The sequence below is a fragment of the Leguminivora glycinivorella genome, chromosome 12, assembly GCF_023078275.1.
Source record: "Leguminivora glycinivorella isolate SPB_JAAS2020 chromosome 12, LegGlyc_1.1, whole genome shotgun sequence".
NCBI classification, from domain to species: domain Eukaryota; kingdom Metazoa; phylum Arthropoda; class Insecta; order Lepidoptera; family Tortricidae; genus Leguminivora; species Leguminivora glycinivorella.
In genome coordinates, this window is record NC_062982.1 from 9,505,156 (window position 1) to 9,528,644 (window position 23,489).

Here is a 23,489-nt window from a genome sequence, read left to right on the forward strand (position 1 = left end):
GGTTTATTTTGTGGTTACTGTTAAGTGGTTAGAGAGTATAAAATAACGAGGTAATCGACATTGTCGCTTGCGATTTTTGGACGAAATTTGCTCATATCGTTGTACCAATAACCAATTGAGCGACCTTATGCTTAAACGACATTGTATAACCAAAAAGAAACTTTTTCTTGAAAATGGCACACAGCCACACATCATCATCATCCTCCTTGCGTTATCCCGGCATTTGCCACGGCTCATGGGAGCCCTGGGGTCCACTAGTTTTGCGAAAGCGACTGCCATCTGACCTTCCAACCCGAAGGGTAACTAGACCTTATTGGAATTAGTCCGGTTTCCTCACGATGTTTTCCTTCACCGAAAAGCGACTGGCAAATATCAAATGACATTTCGCATATAAGTTCCGAAAAACTCATTGGTGCGAGCCGGGGTTCCACCCGCGACCTCTGGAACGAAAGTCGCACGCACAAAGTCGCAATTGCTTTACAATACTGAATAAAGAATTTCATATAAAATCAAAACATGATCAGCCAGCATTCAGCCAGCGATATGTTTGACATCACGAAATGTCAATAAAGAACCCCGAAAATAGTTCTAGCAATACGAACTGCAATAGGTACTTGCTAAGAGATTCGCCAAATTATTGTCCAGACATATGTAACTCCGTATAGACAGCTAAGAAAGACAGTCTAAGAAAAAAAAACGTACCTTAGAACCATATAGAAAAAGGTACGGTGGCCTAGATGGCGTTACACCTTTGGGGGACGAAATGGCGCTAATATTAATATTTGACATTTCAACACATATCAAGCTAAGAATATGATCTGAGGTTTAAATTTTTTAAGCTTGTGTCAAGAGATGGCAGTCTATGCTCTGTGATTACATATTTTACTGTGACAGTAACTCTCTATAACACTTGATCCTCTTTGGTCCAGACAGAACTTTGACGTAATTCTAGGGTGAATGTCCTGAGATGGAATTTAGCATATTGAGAGCGGTTCAGAAGCTTAGAATGCAATACGCGTCTGCGGAGCTAGCTTTAGAAGCGCATGAAAGCTGCGGGAAATGTGCATACAACGTTTTCATAAACCGTTGTTTATACAGTTCATAATATAAATCAGGTTATGCAACGTTTTCCTAGTAAACATGTGCTTTACAGAGCTCTATTCAAACTAGATAATTATTAGGAAAATTAGATTTAAATTTATTTTGCATATGATTATAATTAAAATCACACATACTTAATAACGATATAACATTAACAACTGGAGTTAATCTAAATAGAAAACTACAAATGAATTCAAATACTACACCATGTTTTCATTGAAGTCCGTTTAACTTTAAGGGAAGACTCTTTAGTTCAAATACAATCAATTTCTCTAAGAAACTAGCCTCATAACTCTTACGGTTATCGAATAATTAAAAAAAAATTAATTACTGAACATGTGTGTGACATCCCTTACCACTTCCTAATGTTATTTGTTTTGACATGTGCCGTCAAACACTTGACAATGACTTTAATGTTATGATTAAGGTACTCTCACTCTTATTAATCCATTTATTATCTATGAAAACGAAAAATTTTGTTTTCGAATTAAACAAAAAGCGATATTACAGGGTGGTTCCTGATGATGAACCTAACAGCGTGTCGAATTTAACTGAAAACCAAAAAAACACGGTGTACTTTCATTATTAAGTATTACTATCCTAAATTAAGCATAGATATCTTTTCATAGTATGCTTACATTTCAAAACACTTTTCTGTTGAAATTTTCAAATTTATTCAGATACTCAAATTATAAGAGTAGGATGTGAGTCACAAATTGTGGGGCAGTATTTTAGCTATAATAGGGAACTTGATAAAATATTTTGTACCATGGACGAAATAAAGCATCAGATAAATATAAGAAAAAGATGGATAGAAGTTATTTTTAAATCCAATTTCTATTTAGTAAGTTAGGTAGAAATACGAGTATATAATGTAACTGAGTTGGCCGTGACGTCACTCAATTCGATTTCATATTAATTCGATATTAGTAAGACGTTGAAATTCGTTTTGATAGTTCTTAAAAAGAAGCTGATTGGACTAGGAAGCAAGTAGCTTATACCTATAGCTATATCAACTTTAAAAGTTGAGTGTTTAAATACTTGATCTTGGTAAAACAAAGTGCCGCCTGTCACTCAAATGACAAGATCAGTTATGGCGGATTTGGAGTCGAGTGGAAATTTCAAGCTACGGACGGTATAAGTTGGAATTAAGGTGTTAAACTTCGCTTAGTATAAAAATAAAATACGAAAACTTTGCCACGTTTGCAAAGAGTTAAAATAAGGTACAGCGGGGCAAATCTCGACTGGGGGTCAATTGTAACTAATCTGTTTTTTCCATTATTACACTATGATGTTGAAATCTACATGTATCCACTGAACACGCCTGCCTTATATAACCGGTGGACACTTTATTTAATAATACAAACATTGTAAAACATGGAATAAATGGACTAGTTACATTTGCCCCCCAGTCGAGATTTGCCCCGCTGTACCTTAGATATTTGTATCGATTTAATCTATGTAGGTTGAAGTGAGAGCAAATTGCGTTCCTGGGGTGTTCGATATCAATCCAATTTCAGCAGTAATTGATACGTTTCATATTGATAATAACTAAGTCAGATATTTTTCAACATAACGCTCAACTTTTTTAATTTTATATTGTGGGTAATTTGTATTCGAAGATTTGGAAGTAGGTAATTTTATTTTAATAAAAATCCAATATTTCCCAACGACCATCACAATAAACTAGACATTTTAATTTATTTAATGGATGAAGTTTTCCGGAAACCCCCAAGTAATGTTCTGTTTGCATAAATCTTACAACGTCTCTATAAAATTAATATCATTATCGTGACCGACAGCCAACATACGTCATAATCGGAGCAACAAACTCGGAAACCTGTTAAATAAAGTGCCTGTCATCCCACTGCAATCTCTTTAAATTCTGCTTTGGCACCGGATGTTTCCAAAAAAGCATGATTGTCGATAGTTACATAACGATGCCCTATCCTTTTCTTTCCTTGGTGATAATAGAGAAATTGTTAAGGTTGGAAAGAGATGAGAAGAATCACTTTAGTTCGGTACTGAGACATTTCGGTAAACAGACTGAAGTCAAAGGCTGCAGTGATTCAATTGTGGGGCTTGTCTTTCAATGTTAAGGTTCAAAACTGAATATGAATATGGCATTGCTTTCAAATCCTAACAAATAATAGGATTATCTAATTGAAATAAGATTTTTGTAAAAAGTTCATTTTTGGCACAAGCTTTTATCGCCGACTGTACCTTTTTTTCAACAGTCATCTAGATAGATAGATATATAGATAGATAAAAACATTATTGCATAAAAATATCATGACAAAAAAAAATTAAGAACTATTAGAATATAACTTAGGTTAGGTTAACATCTACTGGCCCCGTAGCCGAATGGCATTTCTCCGACGCCAAACGAAAGCGATACGCCGCGCCGCTGGCTCTGTCGCGCCAATACGCAAGCGCGATAGAGATAGATATCTACTAGCGCTTCGTTTCGTGAGCGTTTCGTGAGCGATTGTGCCATTCGGCTAGCCACCCTGCTCTCAGAGACGTTTCTAAAAACCCCTTACTCGATGGGGATACGACGTTTCATGACAGAGTTCCTATGACCACCTTTCTGCTCCATCATCAGATCAGCTCCATGATACCATAATATTGCATTGTCACGTGATTTACATATGTGTGCAAAATTTAGGCTCAATCGGAAATCGGGAAGTGGGTCAAATTTAGCTTCTACGTTTTGACGCACACTAACATACTAACAAGGCAAGTTGAATAAAAGCATGTAAAAAAACTAATATTATTTGCCCAATTTTTCAAAAACGAATATTCTATGCCACAGTAAATTTAGAAGTAAGTGGAGGTGCATTGCCGCCTTTAAGATGGGTGTACGCTAATTTCTTGAAGGTTTGATGGTCGCATCAGTCCACAGATTTAGATATTCAGTAGATGAAGTAAATAGCACCATTTGTATGGGAACCAAGCGTGCCGACTTTTTAGCTGTCACTGAGACGTCACGGTCGGCATTTAGTGATGGGAAAACCTAAACGATTCAAAGACACCAATACCCCTCCGCCCCGCAACAATGCAGCCGTCTCTCTCGTACACATAGATTTTATATCTGTGGGCTCGCTCGCTCACTCCCCGCTCCCCTGCAAACTATCCCAAAAATCGAGTAGTATGACAAAAAGATTCAAAGAGGGAGGTCACGCTCACGTCACGCTATTAAGCGGTTTCATTCTGTCCACGCTTTTGGATACCTTCGCGTAATATTAATATCAAGTAAGTATTTTAAATATATTTGTTGACATTTTATAGAAACAAGAAAGATTGTTACCATTGAAACGCATAGTAAGAGACATAATCAATCAATCAAACCTAAAAATCGCAAATCGATTAACATGAATGGTATCGATTTTCTGACAGACGAATGATTTTCAACGGAGTGATTGAATAATTTTTGAATTAAATTTCAGAAATACATTTATTTAGTCGAAAAGCGGTTTTATCTTATACTTTTCCTATATGTTTACAGTATAATAAAGCCTAAGGCGACTAAAGATATATATGGCCTACCGACGCATATATTACGTGGCCTCCCAGCAAATCTTCTGCATGCTTTGTGCTTTTTATTTAACCAGTCCGCGTGTAACGGAAACTATCCATTCACTCTAAAGAAAATCAAGGTAACACCGGTTTATAAAGGAAAGGGTTCTAAAAAAGAACAAAAATGTTATAGACCCATATCCATTGTCCCGGCTGTGTCAAAAATGTTCGAGATGGGATTGTGCAATCGATTGAATAAATTCTTAACCATGAATAACTCACTATGTAAACAGCAGCACGCTTACCAAACCGGTAAATCTACGATCGGTGCCACTCGACTTTTGTTAAGTACTGTAATAGGCCATCTAGAAAATAAGAAGCGTGTAGCTGCTGTTTTCTTTGATCTATCGCGTGCGTTCGATCTTGTCGACCACAATCTCATCGAGAACAAATTAGAGCATTACGGCGTCCGTGGGATTGCTCAGAAGATCATCATGTCGTTCTTGAGTGACAGGGAGCAAGCCACGGATGTAAATAACGAACGATCGAGCCTTAACCCGATAGGTGATAGATCTGTGCCCCAGGGATCAAATATAGGAAATAATATATTTCTTATCCTAATGAACGATCTTCCCTTCGACTCGCCTATTGTAGACTTTGTAATGTACGCCGACGACATCTGCGCCATCGTGAATGCAGAAAGTAGGGACATACTGCTAAGAAATGTCCAGATTGTCATTCAACGCCTTTCGGATTGGTTCACTGTAAACGGAATGGTTCTAAACCTTGAAAAAACAAGCTCCATAGAATTCAACTTGAAACAAGGCGCGGATGCCGCGAACTCCTCGAATTCGGTACTTGTGCAAGATACTACCATCACTTTTGTTGCACATGCGCGGTTCTTAGGTTTTACTCTGGATTCTGGTCTGAGGTGGCATGAACATATCGACAAGATATGCACAAAACTGAATTCGGCCTATTACATAATATCTCGGCTTATGCCTATCCTGTCTAAGGAAAACCTAATGATAGCCTACCATGCATACTGTCATTCTGTGTTGTCGTATGGTTTGGATTTGTGGGGCTTGGCTGCTGACAGGGACAGGCCATTCCTAATACAAAAGAAAATTATTAGAAAAATGGCGCGAGCCGCCCCTGATGCGCCGGCTCGTCAGTTATTTATTGACCTCCGTATCCTTACTTTACCCTGTATGCTGATTTTGGAGGTAGGCAAATATGTGAGGCATAATCTGAGTATGTTTCCAAGAAAAAATTGGACCAGCAATCGCTTCCGTGACCAGAGGCAATACGATTTAGAATTGCCAATACATAGACTTAAAAAAACCGCCCTTTCCTTACATGTATTAGGACCTAAACTTTATAATAAGATCCCAGTATGTATTAAAGCTGCACGCACCAACTTAGGGTTTGTTCTAAAACTAAAATCCCATTTAATCCAAAAGGCCTATTATTCAGTAGCTGAATTCTTGGATCAATAGAACAATAGAACACAAAAATTGTTTCAATGTTTTAATTGAGATCAAATGCTAATTTAGTCATTGCTATATTTATTATGACACCCATCATTTTTGACATTTTGTATTATTCCTTTGTAAATAATATACCTATGTACCTAATTGTAAGACTGACGATGTATAATTAATACAAATAAATGAATATGAATATGAATATGAATATAGGTTAGGTACCTATACAGTATCAGTTTTAACTTTGTAAGCAAGCAGAATCATATTTAACTTTTTGTAGGCTATGGAAACAGCAAAGTCTCAAAAGAAAACCAGGGAAGACATTTTTGAAGCCAAAAGAAAAGCTAGCCGAATACGTCATGAAAAACCAGTTTTTCCTTCCCGTGGCTGCAATCCATTTTTCTTTTACGACCGGATCATGTGGGAAACTATAAGAAAGAGTGTTTTTAAACGTTATACTTATGTTGTATATGATTAAAATTATAATATTTTCACCACACCAACTGATAAAAACTCTTGATTATTTGAAAACGGATAGCAAAAATTTCATTTTATCCACAAGAGTGCAAAGTATTTAAAAAAAATGTAACTTGATGTCATAAGCTAGCTGGTAGAATTTACTAATATGTAAATGATAATTTTGAATCATACATATTGAATAAATTGATGGATTTTATTTAAGTAACTAGCTTTTACCCGCGGCTTCGCCCGCGTAATAAAAGTATTCTTATTGAAACGTTTACAAAAAATAAGATTTTCATTTGGATGCGTAGGTTTCTTTGTAAATACATCATCACCATTCCCTTGCCCTTTTCCCATTATTTGGGGTCGGCGCAGCAGATCATCTTCCTCCATTTCTCTCTATCAACCGTCATTTCCATACTAATACCTTTCACTCTCATATCGTTGTTCACACATTCCATCCATCTTTTTTTAGGCCTTCCACTACCATTGTATCCATCCACTTTCATATTTACCACTCGTTTTATAACATTGCTTTCATCCCTCCGCATTACATGCCCAATTGCCCATACCATGCTAATCTACTTCCTCTCAATTTCTCTGTCACTGGTGCTACTTTCAGGCTTCCTCTTATATACTCATTCCGAATCCTATCCAGTCTTGTCACACCACACATCCAAATACATCTGTCCGCGATTATTTCGATTAAGGTAAAGCGGGGCAATTCTCGACTGGGGGGCCATTGTAACTGATCTATTTGCTGTACGGTCCGGTTTTGGCTGACTGTACCTTATACATATTACTATTGTTTTTAAATAAATTCTTGCAATGATTGTAGAATTGTTACACAGCGACCACAGCGTAGGTAGTAGGTACGAATATGTATGTCAGTTTAATATGTAGTTATACGCGATTAAGTCCCGGTTTTTAAAAATAAAAATAATTAGGTACGTATTTTAAATATATAAATATTTATACCGGGGGAAACTTCATACAACCCACATAGCCAGTATCTCGACGCTATGGTCGGTAGGGTAAAAAGTACTTCCTTGCATTATCGCTTAATTTTTTTTCCATTTTGCTTATACTTATTGCAAACGTAAACATATAAAAGGCAAGCAAAACAACGATCTTCTCACAGCACATTGAATGTAATAGTTATTAGGGATGCAGGATACTCGCCGATGCCTACTTACTAATCCCTTCCCACTGAGCCACCTGCATTTTACACTGCCTAGATATCGATTGCAGACCGATTATTCCGACCCCAATCCCTATTCTTATCCCCGTTCCTATCTCTATCTTTGTCTCCGTCCCCGTCCCGTCCCTGTCGCCGTCCCTCCCCTATCCCTATCCCCGTCGCCGTCCCTCCCCTATCCCTATCCCCGTCCCCGTTCCATATTTTTATCCCTATCCCTATCCCGATCCCGATCCCGATCCCGATCCCGATCCCGATCCCTATCCCTATCCCGATCCCGATCCCGATCCCTATCCCTATCCCTATCCCTATCCCTATCCCTATCCCTATCCCTATCCCGATCCCGATCCCGATCCCTATCCCTATCCCTATCCCTATCCCGATCCCTATCCCTATCCCTATCCCTATCCCGATCCCGATCCCGATCCCTATGCCTATCCCTATCCCTATCCCTATCCCTATCCCGATCCCGATCCCGATCCCTATCCCTATCCCTATCCCTATCCCTATCCCTATCCCTATCCCGATCCCGATCCCGATCCCTATCCCTATCCCTATCCCTATCCCTATCCCTATCCCTATCCCTATCCCTATCCCTATCCCTATCCCGATCCCGATCCCTATCCCTATCCCGATCCCGATCCCTATCCCTATCCCGATCCCGATCCCTATCCCTATCCCTATCCCTATCCCTATCCCGATCCCGATCCCGATCCCTATCCCTATCCCTATCCCTATCCCAATCCCTATCCCGATCCCGATCCCGATCCCGATCCCGATCCCTATCCCTATCCCTATCCCTATCCCGATCCCGATCCCTATCCCTATCCCGATCCTTATCCCTATCCCTAACCCTATCCCGTTCCTGTGCCCGTCCCTGTCCCTGTCCCTGTCCCTGTCCCTGTCCCTGTCCCTGGACCTGGACCTGTCCCTGTCCTTGCCCCTGTCAAATTATCATGATAGGAGGTGAACTTTGAAAAATCCTTTCTTAGTGCTCCTCTAAGGAACTTCCGTGTCAATTTGAAATCTCTTGAACCAGAAGTAAAGATAAAAACTAAAGCTATACTTATGGCTATTTTGGATATTTTAACCCCATTGCACAACAACAGGGGAGAAAATTTCTTTTCCACCTCGTTAGATTTTAAAATAGTTGTATTTATCGTGATCAGCGACCCGATAAACAATAAAAACGATACACATATTGTGTTTTTGACTTTAGGGGTCAAATTTTCAAAAATCCTGAAACACGTATTTAGTCATATGTCTTTAGGAATCCTCCTGTGAAGTTTCGAATAAAATAGTCAAACTAATCTTGTTTCCCCATACAAACTTTGAACCCCCATTTCACCCTTTTAAGAGGAGAATTTTGAAAAATCCTTTCTTAGTGCTCCTCTACGCCATATAAGGAACCTGTGTGCCAAATTTGAATTCTCTAGGACCAGCGGTTTCGGCTGTGTGTTGATATGTCAATCAGTCAGTCAATATCTTCTTTTATATATTCAAACCCCATTGCACCACAACAGGGGAGAAGGTATTTCACTTCCGCCTCGTTAGATTTTAAAAACGTTGTATTTATCGTGATCAGCGACCCGATAAACCCTAAAAACGATACCCATATTGATTTTTTGACTTTATCACCCCCTTTCACCCTTTTAGGGATTAAATTTTCAAAAAACCTGAAACACGTATTCAGTCATATGTCTTAAGGAATCTTCCTGTGAAGTTTCGAATAAAATAGTCAAACTAATCTTGCTTCCCCATACAAACTTTGAACCCCCATTTGACCCCCTTAGGAAGTGAATTTTGGAAAATCCTTTCTTAGTGCTCCTGAGACACTATATAAGGAACCTACTTGCCAAATTTGAAATCTCTAGGATCAGCGGTTTCGGCTGTGTATTGATATGTCAGGCAGTCAGTCAATATCTTCTTTTATATATTTTTTTGATATTTAAACCCCATTGCACCACAACAGGGGAGAAGGTATTTAACTTCCGCCTCGTTAGATTTTAAAAACGTTGTATTTATCGTGATCAGCCACCCGATAAACCATAAAAACGATACCCATATTGATTTTTTGACTTTATCACCCCCTTTTCACCCTTTTAGGGATAAAATTTTCAAAAAACCTGAAACACGTATTCAGTCATATGTCTTAAGGAATCTTCCTGTGAAGTTTCGAATAAAATAGTCAAACTAATCTTGTTTCCCCATACAAACTTTGAACCCCCATTTGACCCCCTTAGGAGGTGAATTTTGGAAAATCCTTTCTTAGTGCTCCTCTACACTATATAAGGAACCTACGTGCCAAATTTGAAATCTCTAGGACCAGCGGTTTCGGCTGTGCGTTGATATGTCAGTCAGTCAGTCAGTCAGTCAGTCAGCTTCTTCTTTTATATATTTAGATTTGATATTTCATAGTGAGTAATTCGATTCAATTCGTGTTGGTGTAGTGAAAAATAATTGTGTTTTACTCGGTGGCAAAGTTTGTTCAACCTTCGTGCCTTGAAACCCTCACAACGCTCAAGATTCCACTTCTCGAACCACCACTTCGCGGTTTAATATTGGAATGTTTCGCTTGCTCGAGTATCAATATTGGCACGTGCGGTTAAACAACAACTTTGCTCCTTGTAAAACAAATACGTAACTATTTTATTAAAATTAGAACACGAGTATATTTTTATTAATAACTACTAAATTGTGTTTTGTAATAGACAATAGTGTTTATCATTCGTCTGTTCGATTATCGATTACAAACGATTATTGATATTTATTGTAGAACGAACAACACTAGTCGCTAAATTTGACGGACGAATGAGAAATGGGCTGTACTACGAAGTCGAAGCGATACGCGAGAGTATCGCTAGTCTCATATTCATCATCTCTTTAACACACATGGTCGATCAAACGCTTAAAGCAAACGCAGCAATGCAATGTAAACGCCGGTTTGTAACGTAATTCTATAGTTACTTAGGTACATCCTTGGACGCATAAATAAAAATACGGAAAAAATGATTAAAAATGAATTCACGCACAATATTATTTAAAAATTACTTACGGAAATATGTTTTTGTTTTTGTGCGCTGGAAATATTTGGGCTGGTGCAGTTAATTATCATGCAATGAGGCATTTTGTATTTTTTTTCTTACGTGCGGCTGCAACAGCTGACGTATGTGGACTGTCATTAGAAATGGCCATCTCAGTGGCTGCCACTGAGTTCGGACACGCGAAGTAGATACATTTGCTTCTTCTAGTGTATATTCATTTCTGTGCATCAGTCCGAAAATATCGTAGGTGACCGTTCTGTCTGCCAGCTATCATTCAGCTATCATAGCTTCATACTAGACAGCACTAGTAACGCCAAGTTTTTAATAAGAAGCCCTAGCGTGTACCGTGGCTCCACTCTATCTCACAGAGAACCTCCTATAGAGTGGCAGTCTTGTATATTTGGTTCGCGATACGAGTCACCAGTGTTTGGGGTGCGAGGAGCGGGCGGGGAATGTGTTAAGCGCGCTGTGATTGGCCGTTTCAAGGACGGCGGGCAGTCGCGCCAGATGAAAAGGGACAGAAGTATGACTGTCCCTCTACTGACGCGTAAGTGGCCAATGTAAGTTGACCTATGCCGGCTCTGAATAAATTATAAATATGACTTATTTGTGGAATGTAATGCCGTCTGTTTTTAAATTTGAGCTTCTTGTTACCTTTCCACACCATTTCACACTACAGGTGGACATCTTTAAGGCATCAAAATACCCTTTTCCAATTTTTTTGTGCGAAAAACACGCGCTGCTTTCGGGTCTGTTACTTGGTCGATACTGATCGGGCACGGCGAGCGCCCGCGCTTATATCAGTGCAAATACTAGGAAGGCTGGCCACCGCGAGTCGTCTTGTAATAGATGTCTATAGGGGTTGGTCTGTGCTCTATCTACTATACAACCTGTTTTTATTGAATTCCGTTAACTTTAAGGGCAGGTTCTTTACATCATATACAATTAATTTCTGTAAGAAACAAGCGTCTTAACTTTTACGGTTATCAAGTTATTAAAATAATTAAGATAATTACTGACAGCCTTTACCAATTCCTAATGTTATTTGTTTTGACATGTGCCGGCAATCACTTGACACTAACTTGAATGTAATTCTTAAAGGTCTCTCACACTAATAAATTCATTTATTATGTATGACAACGTTGAAATTTTCACAAGCCGCCATTGATATATAGGCATTTTACACAGTATTTTATAAATACATGTAAAATAAAAAGCGCTAATGACCACACATACCTAAATGTCGCATGTATTCGCCATTGAAGCTATTTAGTATTCAAGTTCAGTCTGCTTAAGTAAAAGTCACCCCAATGACTCTGCATCCCTCTAATGTACGTTTAATGGGTTGCTCACATGAAATAATGTGTATATGACCTAAATTTTCGTAGCTACTATGCTGGTATTTTGCATGAATTATTGCTCTCATGAGTGATAGAAATTAGGTCATAAAAATACCCATTAGACTCATTAGTGAAGAAGTTACGTTTTTAGAAAAGATTGTGCAATTAAATATTACATACCTACTTGTAAATGACTAAAGAGGCACTAATGTCACTTTTATAATTCTACTAGCTTTTGCCGGCGGCTTCGCTCGCGTTTAATTCGAAAATTGCAGAATGCTCCATACAAACTTCCACCCCCCCCCCCCTACCCCTCCCCCCCATTTTAGGGAAGTGGGGGGTTAGAAAGAGACAAATGGTAGCCTATGTCACTCTCCGTCCCGCCAACTATCTCCACTTAAAAAATCACGTCTATTCGTCGCTCCGTTTTGCCGTGTAAGATGGACAAACAAACTGACACACACACTTTCCCATTTATAATATTAGTATGGAAGTATTGATAACACACAGACACAACAGAGACAGTAAGTTACACAAACACAGTAAGTGTCAAACATGTGGTAGGGCTACTTGTGTCCATAATAATTATTGTGATTTACAGTCTGATAAAAGTGGGAAAATGACTTGTATGAAACATGGATTGGGGTGTTGCTTATTTTATCGAATTCAAAATGTTCTATGTCTCACCCCTTAAAAACAAACGAAAAAAAAAAATTCTATGAGGCATCAAAATTTTCAATGTGTGGTAGTGACTCTTAAAATGTAATGAAAAGTTTTGAATTTTTTTTAAGTTTTTTTAGTGGCAAAGTACAATTTAAGGGGGTGAGACATACAATATTTTAACTTCGATAAAATCAGAAACACCATATTCCGGATGTCGCCAATCACCCTTATCCCTTATGATTTATGTAAACATAACGACACTATAGCTTGCCTGTTGCATAGTTAACTAGTTACCAACCTGACTAACTTTTTTAATCTGACTCAGAGTAGAATATTAAAATGCGGTGTCACATTTCAAATTACATTGACAAAGTTAATTTAAACCTTGGTTTCGAGGGACATAAATAAATATCATTTGTCGCCAATTTCGACGGCACACTTTTTTCGATGGTTATTGAGTTTTCGGGGTGGATTTTGAAGGTTATTTGATTTTGTGTGACAATTTCTATACCGACTCACGAATGACTCTTGCCACTGCAAATACACAGTGTGTAAATCTAATACTTAGATCAAGCAAACGTATCTACTTACTTAGCGTGTCAAATGAACTCAGTAAAATTCACTGAGTTGTCCGTCTTTAATCGCAGCTTGCAGCTATCGGGCGACAATTTTTGTACATTGAAGTCAACAAAAACATTAAAAATGCCTCGTTACGTGATATTTAATTGCAACAACACAGAAGTTATGAACACTCAAGGGCCTGAGACATATTTAAAATCGCAGGCAAGTAATAACTTCAGTACAAAATCTGACACGCTTGGCCCCTATACAAATAGATGAACTTGTTTTTTCTATCTAAATCTAGTTAATATAAGCGAATCTCTTAACAGTGCAAGAAATATATGTAATTAGGTAGATAACTTTTACTTAAATTTGGAATTAATAATTTATCCATGCTTGATAATTTGGCCCACAATGTAATGAAAACATACTCGTTAAACGCTCGTTGGCAGTTACTTTTAAACACTCATATGGCGTATGTAATGTCATTAATAACTGCCAGCGCAATTGCATTTGCAGTTCATTGCTAATTATTTAAAAATTTATTATGGTATGAAAATTAAGAGTAACTTAAAACACCTCTTAATTAATCATGACACTAACTATTAAGCATTGTTTAAAAGTATTGTGATTTGTGATTGTTTTAATTTTAGACATTTTTGTAAATATGAAATAAATCTATCTTTATCTTTAATTAATTATGTCTTGTTTAATTTTTTGTCCGTATATGTTTTACACACTATGCAGTCCCATAGTTGATATTACCTCAGATTTACCGTCCTAAATTATACCACATTGCATCTTTATAAGTACCAAATCTCGATTCTATTAGGGTACGCTGGTTCGATTCCAGCCTCAGGCACTGGAGGCCTTGGTCACTTTTTCTTTCATATGTGTAATTTATATCGGTTTTTAATTTACCAAACCTCGATCGGTACCTACATATTTTATATCAAAGATACCTACAGATGATTCTCAACATTAAAACGAAGTACCTACCTAGTACTTTACCGTCTGTCATTTTATTTTAAAAGCTATTTTCTGCAGAGAATCATTTATGCAAAGCCTTCGTTCTCATTTAAAAATGCAATCAAAATCTTTGCTACAAATATAAACGATTTTTTAATAACGCTAAAAGGAATGAGATATTTTATTTAATAAATGATTGCACAATCCGTCAGCTTGAAAAACTCGTCAGCTCAGCGGGTCTCGTTTTTAATTACATACATAACGTGTACAAAGTGTGTAAAAACACCTATTAATAAAGGTGTTCTGTGAAATACCGCATAACTTTCATCGAAATTTCGCTCTAAAGTGCTCGAGTTATTAAAATGAAGCGAGTATAGGTATACATCGTGTTTTTGTTGAATTCCGTTAACTTCGGCATATAGTTAGGTCCATTATAGGAAACAGAATAGCATAGTTAGTTTTTTTTAATTCGTAACTTTTTTCTGAAAAACGCCATACACCTGCGATAGATGTTATATCAATTGCTGTTAAGAAACGGGCTTTGCGCGTTCGATATGCGATTGACATGTCATAGTTTTGACACTTACTTAGTGTGAGTTAATTTTAAAGCCCGTTTCTCAATCAACAATTGAAGTAACATCTGTCGCAAGTGTATGGTTTTATTAGAAAAATACGAATTTAAGAAAACTAACTATGCCCTTCTATTTCCTATAATGGACCTAACTATATGCCGAAGTTAACGTAATTCAATAAAAACACGATGTATATGTAGTACTGTAAGAGAGTCGGCCTATCAGTGGAGAGCATCCAAACATTTAAACAACGCTTTGAATCAATATTTTTTTATATTTTAGGAGCTAAGTACAACCGTTCACTCTCAATGGCTGCTTCTATATGAATGCACCATTGAAGTGTCTGTTTTCCTTGACGTTCTTATACTGTTCCAATTTTAAATCAGGGACTGCCAGTCAGCGACCATGACTGCTGTAAAAGGTTTCATTCTGAATGCGAAACCTCTTACATATCCCTCCCCCTTATGTTAGAAGCAGCCATTGTTCACAATACTACACCCTATCCTATCCTATTCTACCCTAACTACCGGTTGGCCCTACCTAAGCCAGGCCCCCCTACACACAAAAAAAAATCTCCTAACACCCAATAGTGACAGCCTCATTCAAGGTAGCCAACATCTAACGCTCTTTGCGTGGTTGCCTAGTCCACGGTTGAGACCGCCATAATTTGGATAGTTGGACTATAGCCAAGGTCCTCGCAAATTAGTCAGATATGGACTATGGTTAGGAAAACCAATGGCAAAAACCTAACCCCTGCCCATCGACTAAACCCTTTTATTTTGAACTTTCTGACAGCTAATTGTCTGTGGCCATGACTAGATGACATTGACATGACAGCTGTTAGCAAATTCACCTAACTTCAAGTAAAAAAACAAGGCAAAACGTTTATTTCACATGAAAAAACATAATAAATTTTGAAGATGCCGATTCTTGTTGGCGGTGGCGTTGAAGTGGGGGCTTCTCATGGCCGCCAATCTTCCCGCCGCGCCGGTTGCGAAGTGAAGTGGAGCCCGAACGGCTCATGAAGATTGCTGCAGCTGCAGTGCGCTGCACGTTGGTGATGACGACGAAGTGGGGGTTGCATATGACCGCCAGCCAATCTTCCCGAGGCTTCATGCATAAGTTTATCAATAATTAATAAATTAAACTTAAAATATAATAACGAAAGTAATACGTTATTAACATTAGTAAATAACGCGCTCCTTCAACCATTAGGAACTATAAGGCTAAATATCGTTTTTGGAAGCGCAGTTTTTACATATACATTTCAGGTATTGAACTTACCACGTGACCAGTTCATTTTGGGTACTGACTTCGCAGAAGATTACAAGGCAGATATTAATTACGAAACGGGACAAGCAATATTATTAAATAAGTTTGCTTCACCACTATTACGCCGTCAAGAAATCGAAATATGGCTTTCTCAAACAAATAACGAATCGCCAACAAAGGATACTTCAGTAAACGCTGTCATCATCCAGAAATCAGGGGACATACCCATAATCAAGGATGGCGATCTTCAATTAAACCAACACAGAGAATTATTTAGTATTACGGAAGACATCAACTCCATAAAGGTAAATGAAAATTTAACACATACCCCGCACCTCCACCATGTAAGAGAGTCGGCCTATCAGTGGAGAGCATCCAAACATTTAAACAACGCTTTGAATCAATATTTTTTTATATTTTAGGAGCTAAGTACAACCGTTCACTCTCAATGGCTGCTTCTATATGAATGCACCATTGAAGTGTCTGTTTTCCTTGACGTTCTTATACTGTTCCAATTTTAAATCAGGGACTGCCAGTCAGCGACCATGACTGCTGTAAAAGGTTTCATTCTGAATGCGAAACCTCTTACAGTACCTACATTCATTTTGCATTCATGAACGGATATATTAAACTTTTACTCAAACGTGTCTACTCTCTTGTGGAAGTTCACGTTAATTGATGAATAATTAAAGGTATACCTATATATTTAAACATAATAAATGAGTAAGAAATACACGAATTTTCCGCCCTCCGGCCGGAAAATGACAAATTTCAGGCCGCTGCGCTGCACGAAGTTACCGCCTCCCGGCTCCGTCGAACAGAAAAACAGAAACGTTTTATGTCATTCTAGATGAGGTACAAAAAAGAAAAAAAAAACTTAAAATGAGTTCGCCCTTTTGAGTGCACAGAAAATCCTACATTCATAATACAGTTTCTTTTTGTACGGCTACTTATTTTGCCCGGTTTTATGAAATCGTATTCAGCCGGTCTAGCCAAATGACAATTGTTGACGCTAGACCCCGATTGAAACTCAGTCTGGCTCTGTCGCGCCAATACGGAAGAGCGAGAGATATCGTAAACGTTAGTGCATTTGGCTAGTACCCTGGTAAAGCGGTAACCATAGACCTAAGGGAAAGGGGCTAGCCTAAAAACGTGAGTCGCCCACGCTAGCGTTACTTTTAAGAGGCTGACGACTGCCAATGACCTTGAATTAATTTTACTTTAGCAGTTTTTTTAAGAAAATTAGTACCGGAATAATATTGTTTTACAAGTAACATACAAGCGGTATAAAAACTTCTATAATAATTTATTAAGAAAATTAAAAAATGAATATGAGCGAAATCAATTGATATCTAACAACAAAAATCCTAAGAAACTATGGAGCACAATCAAAAATATTTGCAACATCTCTAAAAAGCCAGCACATCAGCTTGATTTACTGGATCCCGTTGACCCCGTCCAATCCTTAAATAACTGCAACAACTTTTTTTCTTCGGTAGGCAAAAACCTAGCATATGAAATTACTTCTCAAACCGGGGAAACTGAAGAAAGTTTAGCCTCCAAAGTAAATATGAATGTAAGCCCCCTGAACTCTTTCTTCATGCACCCGACCGACCCAAAGGAAATTAGAGGCATTTAATAACATTAATTGTATTGGGGTCTTTTTGGACTTGGCCAAAGCCTTTGACACGGTGTCGAAACCAATATTGCTGCGAAAGCTCGAGACAATAGGAATTCGCGGCGTGTCACTGGCCTGGTTCGACAGCTATTTAACTAACAGAAAACAACTAGTCAAAGTGGATTCTCTCAAGAGCGGGTTGGATAGTCTAGACTTTGGAGTTCCCCAGGGTAGTGTGTTGGGTCCCACTTTATTTCTGATCTATATAAATGACATACACTACCTTAACCTCCCCAAAGCCGAAATTATTTGCTACGCGGATGACACAGTAATCCTCTTTAATGATAATAGTTGGGATGGCGTCCTTGCCTTGGCAGAAAAAGGTATGAGCCGTGCTGCAGGCTGGTTTCGTAACAATCTGCTAACACTAAACAGTAAAAAAACCAAATTTGTTTGTTTCCATAAAACCGCCGCTTCTAGACCTCCTGATCCAACATTAGCAATTAAAATCCATTCTTGTACAGATACAGACGTCCGCTCCTGTTCTTGTGAGACCATAAGTCGTACAAAAGTTATGAAGTATCTAGGTTTGCTTATCGATGAAAATTTAAACTTCAAAAGTCACATCTCCTGTCTTTCTAAAAGAGTCCGTAAAACAATATACATCTTCAAGAAACTCCGGCACTCCGCGGATCCAACTCTCTTAAAAAACATTTACATATCTCTGTGTCAGTCTACAATTACTTACGCGATATCAGTCTGGGGCTGCGCTGCCAAAACCTATATGTTAGTTGTTGAGAGAGCCCAACGCTCTGTCCTGAAAGTTATGCTCAAAAAGCCCTATAGATATGAAACAAAAAGTCTTTACGCAGATGCCCAAGTCCTTACAGTCCGTCAGCTTTATATCCACAAAGTCTGCCTCTCTATGCACAGATTCGCGTCTAAGCTGGATAATTATTCCGAACTGATCTCAAAACGCATCTTTAGATTACCCATCTCATCAGTTAACACTGCTTTTGGCAGACGCCTCGGTGATGTTTTAAGCTATAAAATCTACAATACTGTCGTAAAGCTGCAAACCGGGCTGATACGTTGCACGGTATCGGAGGCTAAACGTATTCTTTGCAAATGGTTACTGTCACTTGACTACCATGAAACTGAAAACTTACTTCAATAGGTAATTTAACAATAAATTTAACAATAATTTTAACTATAACCATACTATAAAATAACTTCTGCAAACTGTAATATTTTGGGCAACAGAATCAATGTTTAATAACTGTTCACACTGTACTTTTAATTATATAGTTACTGTGTTTTTCTAATTTTCTAACTACTGTCAACAGACTTCCATGAAACTGAAAACTTACTTCAATAGGTAATTTAGTAATAACTTAAATTATAACCCATAGTATAAAATAACTTCTGTAAACTGTAATACTTTAGACAACAGAATCAATGTTTAATCATTGTTTACACTGTACTTTAATTATATAGCTAACTTGTTTTTCTAACTTTCATGACATATAAATGCAATACAGGTCTCCCGCGGTACAGGCCTAGCCTAGTGCGGGGACCCCTGAAACTTGTGTTAACAATAATTAGGATATGCACAAATGGATGTAAATTTTACCTATCTTTTGTAACAAATGACTTTGTGTTTATGTGCAACAATAAACGATTTTTTACTTTTTTTTTTACTTTTTTTTTAATATGCGCTAATATGCGAGAAGTGGTTCATTATATGCGAGGTCGAAACTTCGGAGGCTCATCTGTACTGAAAAACGTCGTACGATACACGGTCGTGTTTTAATTTATCGCCACTCGTTTCGAACCTACTTTTTAACGCACTTGTATCGTAATGTACTATTATTTATTTCCGAACTTTTAGAATTTCTCGGACAAAACTAAAATATAGTAATACTTAATGCTATCTCATTCAATCTGATACAAATGTTTTCAGGGTACGTAGCTAAATACTTAAACGCTTACGATTATAAACATTGTTATCTATCTCTATCACTATTGGCGCGACAGAGCTAGACTGCTTTTCGATCGGCGTCTAGCGTCAACGATTTTCATTTCGGTAACGCCTGCTGTGTGCGCTATTTAAGTATAGCATGGTCTGCCCCTTAAGCGGCCGGTAAGCAAACTTTTGCGGAACCCGTACAAAAAGAGCTGAAACACCTGGCCTCGACCTGACATTATACTTGTAAAACAAGGCATGTGGGTCGGAGCAACGTGATCTATTACATGATTGATGAAACTTGGTTCACTGTGATTATGATTGAATATAAATAAGTATGTAAGTACTAAAAGATCTCCAAGTAGACTATGTATTGGATATGTATCCCTACTGGCCTAACCCTACCCCCATGCATGTCTGAAGTTCTACACCGTGTTTTTTTTGTTTTCCGTTAAATTCGACACGTAGCTAGGTTCATTATCAGGAACCACCCTGTATATCACTTTTAGTTAAATTCGCAAAAAAAACATCATTTTCATACACAATAAATGAATTTATTAGTGTGCGAGACCCTTAAGAATAACAATAAAGTAAGTGTCAAGTGATTGACGGCACATGTCAAAACAAATAACATTAGGACTTGGTAAAGGCTGTCACACACGTGTTCAGTAATTATCTTTATTTTTTTAATAACTCGATAACCGTAAGAGTTAAGACGCTAGTTTCTTAGAGAAATTAATTGTATTTGATCTAAAGAACCTTCCCTTAAAGTTAACGGAATTCAATAAAAACAGGGTGTAGAACCCGAGAGTTTTAAACGGACACACAAATACGTGTAATGTAATTACCTGAATACTCGCAATCCACGGTGTTCGCGACGAATTCGAATCATTTTTAGTCACCCATTTGTGATACCAAAAGCGAGATTTTTTTATGCCAGAACAGAACTGCACTTAACGTAGGTACTTATAAGAACTACTGATGATGAATATGGTTTCAGATTATATTTAAATTAACGCTATCGAAGAAACCGCTGGTTTAAAATATGGACTATTTTATAACATTTTGATTGAACTTATAACCGAAATTGCTAAAGAATTACTTAGAAAATTTGTTATTGGATCTCTGGGGGGTTACCATGACATGCTAAAGCCGTTCAGTTTAGGTTGAGAGAGAGGGACGGAGCTATGTAACTGCTATAGCTGTGTACCTTTCTCTCAACCTAAACTGAACGTCTTTAGTACGTCATGGTAACCCCCCTGATCACATTAGACGACTGAATAGCCAGTTCATAACATCAATACCAGAAACAAGGACAAACTAGCAATGCCAACCACACGGTTACAAAAAATCAGGAACTCTTTCGTGGGTAACTGCGTACGGTTCTATAATAAACTGCCTAGTACTATAACTGAACTTCCATTACATAGACTGAAGAAATACGTAAAGAATAGATTAATGTGTAAGGCTTACTATAGCACTAAGGATTATATTAATGACAAAACCGCCTGGGACTGAGTTGACTTGCGCACTCTAAATACTAGCTAATACCGTTTATATAATATTTAATTGCCATATTATACTGTTGTATTGTATTATTTACTAATATAATTTCGTATAACTGTAATATAATTATTATTGTAATACTTATCTGTAATTCTTAAGCTGTAATTGTTAATATTTTGTATGACATGTCAAAAGTGCTTATTTAATTAAGCCTACTTGAATAAATATTTGAAATTGAAATTGAAATTGAAAATTGAAATTGAAAGTTGCATCAAGTTAACAGACATATCAACGTCACACTGCAGGTATTTGGAAAAGTCACATACAAAAACAATTGCGAACGCTAAATTCGGTGAAGGACGGTTTGGTGCAACATAATGTTCTGTTTACAGTATGGCCGAGTAGACAGTCAAAATTTATGGCCACGCGGCGCCATTACGTTATGTCGATCCCTTGCCCATTCTGTCCTTCACATTTGCAAAATTGCCTTGGCCCTTTCCACTGCTATTGTGATTATCAGGATATGACCATATTGGTACCGTTCATATCATTATTTTTATTTTTATAAAGTTAACAACCTCGTGATGATTACTACCACCGAGGATATTTTTGAGAGAAGAACCGATCAACTTATTTGAATATGGCTTTTGCGAAAATACGCCATCTAAATTCTAAATATTTCAATGATATTTTCTTCTTGAAGGTAATAGTTGTGTTCTCAACTTTTCCGATGGTATATTCAGAATAGTATTAATTGTATACTTCTAGAATGTTAGGGGTTCTATTTCTCCATTAGAATTTTCGGGATGGGAAACCAAAATTCCATAATTATTGATTACCTAAATGTATGATTGACAGATATTAGAGAACAATTTTGCTTAAGCTGTATGTCATCTCGCTAGATCAGCGATTTTAGCGCATGATTAAACGAAAATATGAACCATGTCGTTGTGTCTAATATCAAATATTCAATAATTTATCTTAATGTAGAGCCATATCGAGACATTCTCAGTTTTCTGCGTTAAGTTATATTTATATAATCGTAGGTAATACGAAATGTTAGAAAAAAGATGGGCCAACTGCTGGAGACATGTTTACATAACACAAGTTTGAAATAATACATACTTATATATGTCATATGTCAGAAGCTTTAAGTTACGCTTCAAATCATTTTTGAAGACGATTTGTTAAATATTTGAAAAATGAATACCCATTTTAATACAAAAAGCAAAGTCATGTCGCTTAAAGACATTTGCCTCGGATCAAAGAAGCTTTTGAAGACGTCACAGCGGCCTATGTCTTTAGACACGATTTCAAGCTGTTAAGCTGCTTCTCATTCTTAACATATATAGGTACCTATTGTAGATAAATACTTAGTATAGTTATACGTTGCTTAAGTCGAAAACGTCTACATGACACTTACGTCACGGGGATACCTCGCCGTTATATAATAAGGGCCGCCTCCTGCCACGATTACCTATTAATTAATATTGTACTCGCTTATCGATTAACTAGCAATCAAGTTAGATCCCATCAGAAACCGATGGCATCTGACATTGAGCTAATTTGTCACTGTCAACGTGGCCACAAGAGAATACAAATTTGAGCGTCAAAATTGCCGATCAAAACAAAATTTAACCGAAAGCTTATCGATTTTGAATCTCGCTTTACGTAACGCTAGTGAATAAATACAATGCTACATAAAACGCACGCGCACCGCCAGGTTGTTTTGTTTGTGCCCAAGAATAGCTCAAGGGACTGCTGTACTTGCTTGGCGATCATATGATGATGAGTATGGTGTTGAGAGATGGGTGCGCTCAGCATCGCGAATGGGTCGTTACCGTGAGGAGAGTGGTGCGTTCACGTTTCACAGGTGACTTTTACATTTGGGCCACCAAGGTTTTGGTGGTGTATAGGTTATCGCGTATCGATCGCGTGCAGCGCGTCGGTTCGCGCGGGTGCTCGCCCGCCCGCGACTGGCCCGTGCCCGGCGCCCTCGCGCCGCCACGGCTGCGCAGCCCGAACCGAAAACCCTTTAGCCAAAACTTCAATCGTTCACGCTCTACCGAGTATCCTACTCACTCCTCTCTTTCCCTCATCTGTATTTGTGCGGCACAAACACTGGTATATCGGTCGCCATAAAGCGTTAACTATTGTACTCCTGTCTAAAGGGCCGGTACACCATTCGTTACGACCGTACCGGCAAAATTA

General features: G+C 37.9%; 1 protein-coding gene across 3 annotated transcripts in view; it reads right to left on the reverse strand.

Moving 5' to 3' along the window:
• LOC125231606 (probable Na(+)/H(+) antiporter nhx-3) overlaps positions 1–23,243 on the reverse strand; it is a 114,643-nt gene extending 91,400 nt beyond the window's left edge. For all 3 annotated transcript variants that reach the window (XM_048137065.1, XM_048137067.1, XM_048137066.1), the window contains exon 1: positions 23,120–23,243. The gene's annotated coding sequence lies outside the window, so the exon portion shown is untranslated. The remainder of the gene's footprint in view (positions 1–23,119) is intronic.
• Positions 23,244–23,489: the final 246 nt, after the last annotated feature.